The sequence below is a fragment of the Bison bison genome, unplaced genomic scaffold, assembly GCF_000754665.1.
Source record: "Bison bison bison isolate TAMUID 2011002044 unplaced genomic scaffold, Bison_UMD1.0 scf7180017864181, whole genome shotgun sequence".
Taxonomy (NCBI): Eukaryota; Metazoa; Chordata; class Mammalia; order Artiodactyla; family Bovidae; genus Bison; species Bison bison.
In genome coordinates, this window is record NW_011494753.1 from 8,200,719 (window position 1) to 8,210,968 (window position 10,250).

Here is a 10,250-nt window from a genome sequence, read left to right on the forward strand (position 1 = left end):
GGGGGCGTGAAATCTGGCTTCCTCCGCCTTCCTGGGATCCGGTTGGCCGGAGGGGCCGTACGGAGCGGCGATGCCACTCCCCCTGGCCGTCCTCCCCCTTTCCCGGGTTTCCGCCTCCTTGGCAAGTGAGGCGGGGCTCGGGAAAGCCCGCTGTCCTGTCTGGCTGAGAGTCGCGGCGCCTAGATCTGCCCCGCCCTACGTCTCCATAGGGTGGGAGGAGCCCCCAGACTGCGATCTGTAGAGGTGTCAGGACTTTCTCTTGTGGCTCGGCCAAGCCTTTTGCCGGGGCCCGAGAGTCAGGTGCCAGAGCTGTTGTCTCTGCTTTACTCGGTGCAGCATGGATGGCACTGTGCAGCCTGGAGAGTGGGAGCGTGGTCCACTTTACTGCCCTCTTGGTTGTAATTCTTGGGGCGAGGTGCTCAAGGTCCTTTCGTTGCAGTCTGCGGTCGAGGGCTGCTCGTGCTGAGACCGTGCTTCCGCAGCGGTGCTGGTTGGGGGGAGGGGCGGAGAGTCATCAGAGACTAGAAATGTGGCCGGGGACAACCTTTCCTGGAGTTCCCTTGATGTTGGGTTACCGAGGCTGAACGGGGCGGGGCTTCCTCTAAGCCAATGGGATGGTGGGTAGTTAGTTAGACTTGGCCACTGTTTCTTTGCCATAGAACTTCAAATCCAGTTAGCCAAGGGAAGGCTGAGAAAGCTTCTCTTCACAAGACTGAGATTTAGAAAAGGAAGTGTTGGATTTGCATTTTACTAAATGATTTTTTTTTTATCAAAAACGGTAATTAAAAAAAAACCCTGAGACTTTGAATAAAATATTCCAGTTTCTTCAGCTCCTGCATTTTTTGAATGCCCTAATTGTACAGCTGGTATGCTACTTAATTTCACAAATAAGTAAGTTGCCCTTTAGGTAACTTTAGGTGTTCTTGAAAAATCTGGTTTTATGTAATTCTGTTAGAACATCTAGACCACTTTCTATTTATATTTATAAAGCATAATGTTCTTACCCTATTTTATTAGAGAAGGGTGAATTTGAGGCTAGTGTATTGAGCCTTATGTATGTGACTTATGTACTCTTGCCCTGCAGTCTGTATTTGGAAATTGCTTTAGGACATTTCAAGGTTAATGAACCACTTTATTTGAGGATTTTGCGTGGAGTTGAGACATTCTTTTTTTTTTTTTAATTTATTTTAATTGGAGGCTAATTACAATATTGTAGTGGGTTTTGCCATACATTGACATGAACCAGCCGTGGGTATACATGTGTCCCCCATCCTGAACCCCCCTCCCACCTCCGTCCCCATCCCATCTCTCAGGGTCATCCCAGTGTACCGGCCCTGAGCGCCGGAGACATTCTCTTTCTTAAGAGGAAATTATTTGTGTTTTCGATATTTTTCATGAGCAAATAAACATGGGACAAATATGTTTGTTTATTCCTTAATATCTTATCAAGCCCTCTGGCTAGTTAGCTGAAGTGAAGTGAAGTTGCTCAGCCATGTCCGACTCTGCGACCCCATAGACTGTAGCCTATCAGGCTCTTCTGTCCATGGGATTTTCCAGGCAAGAGTGCTGGAGTGGATTGCCATTTCCTTCTCCAGGGGATCTTCCCTACCCAGGAATCGAACACGGGTCTCCCGCGTTGCAGGCAGACGCTTTACCGTTTGAGCCACCAGGGAAGCTAAACTGAAGTTGGATTCTGGATTTGTGCTTTGCTCATTTGGGACTGAGAGCTTGGTGTCCTGTGCTATACTCATGTGAAGAGATTGAGTCCCACCTTCTTAGCTAAAGAAGTAGCAGTGGCAACAGTAACTTTAATTTGGTTAGTGGTGACTGTAGTAGAGTGTGTTAGTGCTGTGGAGACAGGAAACCTGGGTATTTTCCCTGTTTCTATAAACTGATAAAGTTGGTGAAAATAGCAGAGAATTTCCATTGAGGAAAGTTTGGTCAGCACATAATTCCCACTATTTGTAATGCTGTGTGCTGGGAAACATAGAAGACCTAATTCATGCCCTTGAAGACTGAGCCAGGGTCAGAAGTCCCACGTAGACTTTAAGATTTCAAGTAAGAGCCTAAATAACGCTGTATTAAGAAAGTTAATATGAAATATCAGTATCATATAGTTTTGTCAAAGACCCTAGATAGATTTGCATTTTGTAATTAAGGTTTCACCTAAACAGTTTAAAAAAAAAAAACTTTTTTTTTTTTTTTAGGACGGAGTTATGTAGTAATTTGATAAGATTCCTGGCAAAACATAATCCTGTTTGCATCTTCAGTGCAAACAGACAAGATGCTGAAGATCTTTGCCAGGCTGATGTTAATGGCTGTGAATTTTAGTTGGAATTAAAAGATTGTATCCATGGCATTCAGTAATCTAGGGCAGTGCTTTCAAAGGCTTTCTTACTCTTCTGGATAACTCTATCAATCAAGAATTTGTTAAGCTTTATTTTCTATAGAGTCTTATAAAGATGATGTTAAATGCTTTTTCAAACTACACTTTGTCTCTCTTCTTGAGTAATAATAAGAACTTAACACTTACTGAGCCCTTTACTATGCCCCAGGCACTGACTTAAGTATTAAACATTTATTAATGTTTAATGCTGACTACAGCACTGTGTAGTAGGTACTATGAAATCTGTTTTAAAGATGAGGAAACAGTGGGACAGAGAAGTTAGACATACAGTAAATGGCTAATCCAGAATCTGAACCCAGGCATTCTGGTTATAGAGTCCAGGCTCTTAATGCTATACTCCAGCTGCCTCTGGTCTAAGGATAGTAAATGGAGAAGGAGCAGTGTGGTGTTTGCTTTTTTTCTGGTTGTAGTAAAACATATAATATAAAATTTACAATTTTATCTATTTTTAAATGTGTGATTCAGTGACATTAAGTGCATATACATTGTTGCGCAATCATCACTTCCATCTACATTTCGTCTATCCATATGATAGATGTTTGGTTGTTTCAACTTCTTGTCTAAGTGGAATAGTGTCTATTCCACTTCTTGTCTATGCTGCTGTGAACATGGATGGATAAATATCTCTTCAAGTACCTCCTTCGCATTCTTCTATGTATATACCCGGAAGTGAAATTGCTAAGACATATGATAATTTTATGTTTAATTTTTGGAAGAAGCAGGAATGTGCTTTTGAAGGCACGTTTGAAGGGTAAGATTGAGCTTCAGATTCTAAAGGTAAAATGAGTCAACATGCATTGTTGACCACCTTTTTTAAGTTCAGGTATAGTTGATGTACAGTATTGTATAAATTTCAAGTGTACAACACAATGATTCACAATTTTTTTTAAGGTTATTGAGCATCTTCTTAAATAGCTCTGGATTGACACAGGAAGAGTCTTTGTCCCTGAAAAGTTTACATTCTTAGAAGGAAAGGTAAATATACATATAATGTGATTTTTACTACACGCCAGTATAGTTTGAATGTATAAGAGGCAAGTACAGAGAGCTGTAAGGAATTCAGCGGAGAGCCCAGCTTTTGGTGGGAAGAGGAAGAAGGGACACTGAATAAGAAACAGGAGGGAGGAGTCTGAAATCAGAGCCAGTTTAAGGGAGTTGTTAGACATCTCTCAAAATACCCCAGAGAATGCTTTGGAGTGTTAAAAAGGATGGCATTGTATTGAAAATGGCACGTGGATTGTCTGTCTTCCAGAGTTTGTGAATCCTTTTCTCTTCAGTTGGCAGATGTGATTGCTTCCCCTGCTTAGGAAGGTAGTTAAGCACAGGGAAGAAATTATGAACTTCGGGTAACTTCTTGTTACTCTGTTAAGCTCAAGATACTTTATTAATATGGGCAACTGTTATTTCCTAATACTTCTTTTCCTCCACCTACCTTCCTGTTTCTGTTAGTTTAATAAGTGAGTAGTCAAAGTAGTATCTTAGGATTTTAATATTTTTCTTGTTACAGTTTAATTAATTCCTGGTTTTTGTTTTTTGTTGAGATGAAGGTCAAATAATGAGATGCATCCAGCAACATACTTGGGTAGTCTGAGTTCTGAATATTTCAAGGAGTTTTGTTTTTCTGGCAGATATCTTTTAAATTTTGAATTTTAATTATCTTTATACAATTATCTGTCCAATTGTCTTTTAACAACACATTAAAAACCTTTGACTTCTCTTCAGTTATGTAATTTTCTTTTGGGGTCTGTTTCTTCAAAAGGCAAGCCCTTCTCCCCTAAAGTCCCTAAAGACATGCCCAGTGGAATTTGTTGTCAGATATAACCAAATGCATATGTTTTTTGTCCTTGTATATTTGCAGGACAGCAACCTGATACTGATTTTCCTCAGGGAGAGCTGCACCAGCAGCTCACAGTTCATATAGATTGGGACTATTTTCTCCATAGCCTCAGTGTCTAGGACAGTCCTGGCATACAATAGGTCATAGATAAGTAGTTTACAAACTGAACTCTGATGACATTTTATAGTTTGATAACTAGAGGACATCCTGGAGTGTGAAGTCAAGTGGGCCTTAGGAAGCACTACTGTGAACAAAGCTAGTGGAGGTGATGGAGTTCCAGCTGAGCTATTTCAAATCCTAAAAATGATGCTGTTAAAGTGAGATGGTTACATGACATCACTGACTCAATGGACATGAGTTTGAGTAAGCTTTGGGAGTTGGTGATGGACAAGGAATCCTGGCATACTGCAGTCCATGGGGTCGCAAAGATTTGAACACAACTGAACAACTCAACTGAACTGAAAGTGCTGCACTCAATATGTCAATAAATTTGGAAAACTCAGTAGTGGCCACAGGACTGGAAAAGGTCAGTTTTCATTCCAGTCCCAAAGAATGTTCACACTACCACACAGTTGCGCACATTTCACATGCTAGCAAGGTAATGCTTAAAATACTTCAAGTTAGACTTCAACTGTACATGAACCAAGAAGTTCCAGGTGTACAGGCTGGGTTTAGAAGAGACAGAGGAACTGGAGATCAAATTGCCAACATCCGTTGGGTCATAGAGAGAGCTATGGAATTCCAAACAAACATCTACTGCTTCATTGACTATGGTAAAGCTTTTGACTGGATCACAACAAACTGTGGAAAATTCTTGAAGAGATGGGAATATCAGACCATCTTACCTTCCTCCTGAGAAACTTGTCAAGTCATTCAGGTCAAGAAGCAACAGTTAGAACCAGAAATGGAACAATGAACTGGTTCAAAATTTTCAAAGGAGTACATCAAGGTTGTGCATTATCACTCTGCTTATTTAACTTATATACAGAGTACATCATGCAAGATACCAGGCTGGATGAAGCACAATCTGGAATCAAGATTGCCGGGAGAAATATCAATAACCTCAGGTATGCAGAAGACACCACCCTTATGGCAGGAAGCAAAGAGAAACTAAAGAGCCTCTTGATGAGGGTGAAAGAGGAGAGTGAAAAAGCTGGCATAAAACTCAACATTCAAAAAATTAAGATCGTGGCATCCAGTCCCATCACTTGATGGCAAATAGATGGGGGAAAAAATGGAAACAGTGGCAGATTTATTTTCTTGGGCTCCAAAATCACTACGGATGATGACTGCAGCCATGAAATTAAAAGACGCTTGCTCCTTGGAAGAAAAGCTCTGACAAACCTAGACAGTGTATTAAAAAGCAGTGACATCACTTTGCCGACAAAGGTCCATCTAGTCAAAGCTTTGGTTTTTCCAGTAGTCATGTACAGATGTGAGAGCTGGACCATAAAGAAGGCTGAGCACCAAAGGATTGATGCTTTCAAATTGTGGTGCTAGAGAAGACTGAGAGTCCCTTGGTCTGCAAGGAGATCAAACCAGTCAATCCTAAAGGAAATCAACTCTGAATATTCATTGAAAGAACTGAAGCTGAAGCTCCAAAGCTTTGGCCACCTGATGCGAAGTGCCGAGTCATTGGAAAAAACCCTGATGCTGGGAAAGATAGAGGGCAAGAGAAGAAGGAGGTGACAGAGTATAAGATGGTTGGATGGCATCACTGACTTAATGGACATGAGTTTGAGCAGACTGTAGGAGATAGTGGAAGACAGGAAAGCCTAGCGTGCTGTTGTCCATTGGATTGCAAAGAGTCAGACATGGCTTAGTGACTAAATAACTAGAGGATACCTCTGTTTAGTTGGCAGTTGGCTTCAAAATTAGTTGGGCTTTTATTGGTAGGAATTTCTAACTGATCCATCTCCTTTTAGCTCCTCCCTTTTGCTTTTGTTTTCCTCACGCACACTTCTTTGTGAGTGCCTGCATGTTAGTTGTATTTACCACCATCGTGGTGGTGAATGTTTCCTCAGTCCTGTTGATACCCTCCAGGGCTAGGCTTGCTGACTTGCAGGCTGTCGAAGGATATACAGAGACACAATCCCTTATTTGCAGCTCTGAAATACAAGTATTTTTGTTTGTTTTGGTAAGTTTGGAATTCAGAGGCACAACTTCCAAATTTTGGTAAGTTTGGAATCTGGTAATAAGGAATTCAGAGGCACAGCCTGATCTGAGCTGTCCCACTTGGTGCAGAAATGCGAATGTGCTTGATTATGGAGAGCTACACTGTGCACCATACGCCTTTCCAAATCTAGGCAATACTGATAACTCAAATTTCTATCACTGGAAACCTCTCCTCTCTACTGTAGAGGAACAAATCCAGTTGCCCACTTCATACTTCCTCTTGGATAGCAAATAGGCATCTTTGACCTCTTTCTTATTCACAGCAGAAAAATACTATTTGCTCTATATTCAAAAAATTATCCAGAATTTGACCACTTAATTCCACCCCCTACCCCCAGCTACAGCAGTGAATGTCACTAACATCTCTCTCTCTAGCTTGGATTATTTCAGTAGCACCTTAACTGTTCTGTTTTGTTACTGCCACTCTTCAATCTGTTCTTAACATAGCAACCCAAGTGATTCTCTGCTTAAAACCCTCCAATGGCTTCCCATTTCAGTATGAGTCTTTATTATGACCTCTGAGAACAAAAGTGTACTCTCTACCCATAACCCCCAACTCCATTACCTTTCTGACTTCATTTCCTACTAGTCTGTCTTTCCTCCATTCTACTCCAACTACATGGCTCTTTCCCTTTTCTTGGAAAATGCCAAGCACATATGTACGTCAGAGTCTGCACTTGCTGTCCCCTCTGCCTGTAATGCTTCTTCTACTGATCCCCACATGGCCAGCCCCTTACTTCATTTACTTCATTTCATAAGTTACCTTATTAGTGAGATATTCTTTGGTCATTATTACCTAAAATTTCAAAAATTCTCCTCTGCTTTTTCTTCTTAGCATGTGTCACTGTCTAATATTTTGAACACTGTTATCTTATTTCTCCCACTACAATGTAAACTTCTGGGACTGACTTCTCTGGTGGTCCAGTGCAGGGGGTCTGGGTTTGATCCCTTGGCAGGTAACTGTATTGCACGTGCCGCAGTGGAGAGTTCGCATGCCACAAGTAACAATCCCGCCTGCTGTAAGTAAGACCTGATGCAGGCAAGTAAATAAATATATTTTTTTAAACATGTAAACTTCCTGAGGAAGGAGAAGTTTGTTTTATTTTATTTACATCTATATCCCTGGCTCCTAGAACAATGCCCGACACATAGTATGTGCTTACTAAATATTAGAGGCTGCATTCATATGTGAATGAATGATTTGGTTTCCATCACAGCAAAACACTATCCTAAGCACAGTGGAGGACTGTGATGCTTAAAGATTTGTGTGCCCATGTCTGTGTGGGGGCAGAAATAGAGTGAATAGAATAGAGGGAATATGAGGTGAGTGGCACATCTATCATCCACAGAACCACCTTGAGTTCTGTTCTTTATAATACTTTCTTTAAAGCTGCAGCTAACATAACTTCTGTTATACTTAATCTGTTGTTTTATACTTGCCAGTTAATTTATAGAAACCTTGTCACACGAAGTAAATGTTAATGTCCTTGAGAAGAAGGATACACAATGATTTCCTTTTTTAAAATTCCTCTACTGTTAATATTCAGTTTTTAAAACTTTTCATTTTGAAATAATTTTAGACTTTAAAAACTTGAGAAAATAATACAAAGAATTGCCATATAACCTTCACCCAGATCTCCCAAATGCATCTTACATAAAACTACAATACAGTGATCAAATCAGAAAATGATTTCTTGTCCATTTTTTGCCTATAACATCAGTGTCAGTTAGACCCAATTTTAGTTTTTGAGTTCTTTTTTGAGCAGTATTAACTACCTGTAAAAATTTATATTTCATGACTTTATTCTTTATTAAAGGTCTTAAAGAATGGAAATCTACTTATTTTCTTTTTAATGGAATAAACTGGCTCTAGCTTTTACCGTTTATACATCTGACCTACGTTGTAGGATCTTGATGACCTTAGTTATCCTATATCTTGAAGCATTTTGGTCTTTCATCATCTTAGGAATTACTTTATTATTACTGATCAATTATTCCCAACTATGCTAAAAAAAACACCTAAAATAATAAGTGGAAGAATGATGAATTGCCTAGAAGGATGTGTTGTGTGCATGCGTGCCTACTCAGTTGTGTCCGACTTTTTGTGACCCCATGGACTATAGCCCACCAGGCTCCTTGTCCATGGGATTTCCCAGGCAAGAATGCTGGAGTGGGTTGCCACTTCCTACTCCAGGGGATCTTCCCTTATCCAGAGATCGAATCTGTATTTTTTCATCTCCTGCATTGCAGGTGGATTCTTTACCACTATACCACCTAGGAAACCCTAGAAGAATGATACAATAGTAAATTTTTAAGTCATCGTTACTGTAGTTTTCTTACTGCTTTGCCCAAAGCATTACAGCATCTTTCAAAAAAGTATAAAAGAAGTTGGGGGATGCCATCTGAAACATTATGTAAGATATTACCAATTGAGTTATCTGAGTGAAGAGTAGATGACAGTTCTTTATGCTGCTATTTTTATAGTTTTTTATAAGCTTTCATTCAACATATTTCATAACCTGTAATCTTTTATTTTCCTCCAATAATGGCAAAGAGGAAAACTAACAGAGGAAGACGTTTCACAGTTATCAGAGGAACTAACAGATGAAAGTAATGGGCACAGTGGGCATCCCTGGTGGCTGGTGGTAAAGAATCCGCCTGCCAATGCAGGAGATGTGGGTTCAGTCCCTGGGTCAGGAAGACCCCCTGGAAAAGGAAATGGCAACACCAATATTCTTGCCTGGAAAATTCCGTGGACAGAGGAGCCTGGTGAGCCACAGTCTGTGGGGTCGCAAAAGAGTTAAACATGACTTAGTGAGTAAACAATAACAATGCAACAGATAGCAACACTCTTGGCTATGATGGTGATGGTAGAATTGATTGCATAAGCCAAGCTGATGACTTTGAGGCTTTAGATGATGATATCCTAGATGAATATTCTCAAACTGAAGAGTTTATGAGTGGACAATATATTTCTGAGGGTAGGGTGCAGGCTAGAATATGATGTCCTCATCCAGGAATCATTCAACTAGAAGGACTTAGGAATGCAGTATTTTCAACAAGAGTGTAAACCATTCCAATTTGCTAAAAGGATGTACAATGGTATTCTTCTACCAAAACTTACTTGACACAGTTTGTAAATGGACAGATGCCCAAAGTTGTGTTTGATGATATGAGGGCAAAAACCAATAAAAACCCCAAAGTAATAATAAGCTAGAACTTTACTTGAGATAAGTCTGTGCATGACAGTTGATGGCTAGTCAGTTGCATTTTAAAGGATATTGCTTATTTTGGTTATATATATCTTCAAATGGAGAAGGAAATGGCAACCCACTCCAGTGTTCTTGCCTGGAGAATCCCAGGGATGGGGGAGCTGCCGTCTATGGGGTCGCACAGAGTCGGACACGACTGAAGCAACTTAGCAGCAGCAGCAGCATATCTTCAAAATCAGAGAGATGTGGACTAAAAATTTGGATTTGCAGCTTAAATTCTCACTGAAATTTCTAATAAAGGTGTTTCTAGCTCAAATGTTTAATGATAAGTTTTTCTGGCATACTGGGGTTAAAGGTAAATCACATGTTGTAAAGAAAGCAGTGTTAGCATCTGCACATACAAGATGATTGTCCTGAATCACCTTTTTAAAAATTGTTGTCACGCTGTAGTATGACATAACTTCACCAAAGCTCACAAAAGGTATATATCAAATGGGATTGTCATTATATTAATCCAGGTTTCTCAGCCGTGGCTCTATTAATATTTGGGACTGAATCACTCTCTGTCGTGGGGAACTGTCCTGTACACTGCAGTGTGTGGTCCCTGGTCTCCATTCAT

General features: G+C 40.2%; 1 protein-coding gene across 3 annotated transcripts in view; it reads left to right on the forward strand.

Moving 5' to 3' along the window:
- SIN3A (SIN3 transcription regulator family member A) overlaps positions 1-10,250 on the forward strand; it is a 66,746-nt gene that overhangs the window by 4,932 nt on the left and 51,564 nt on the right. The gene's annotated exons all lie outside the window — the stretch shown is intronic.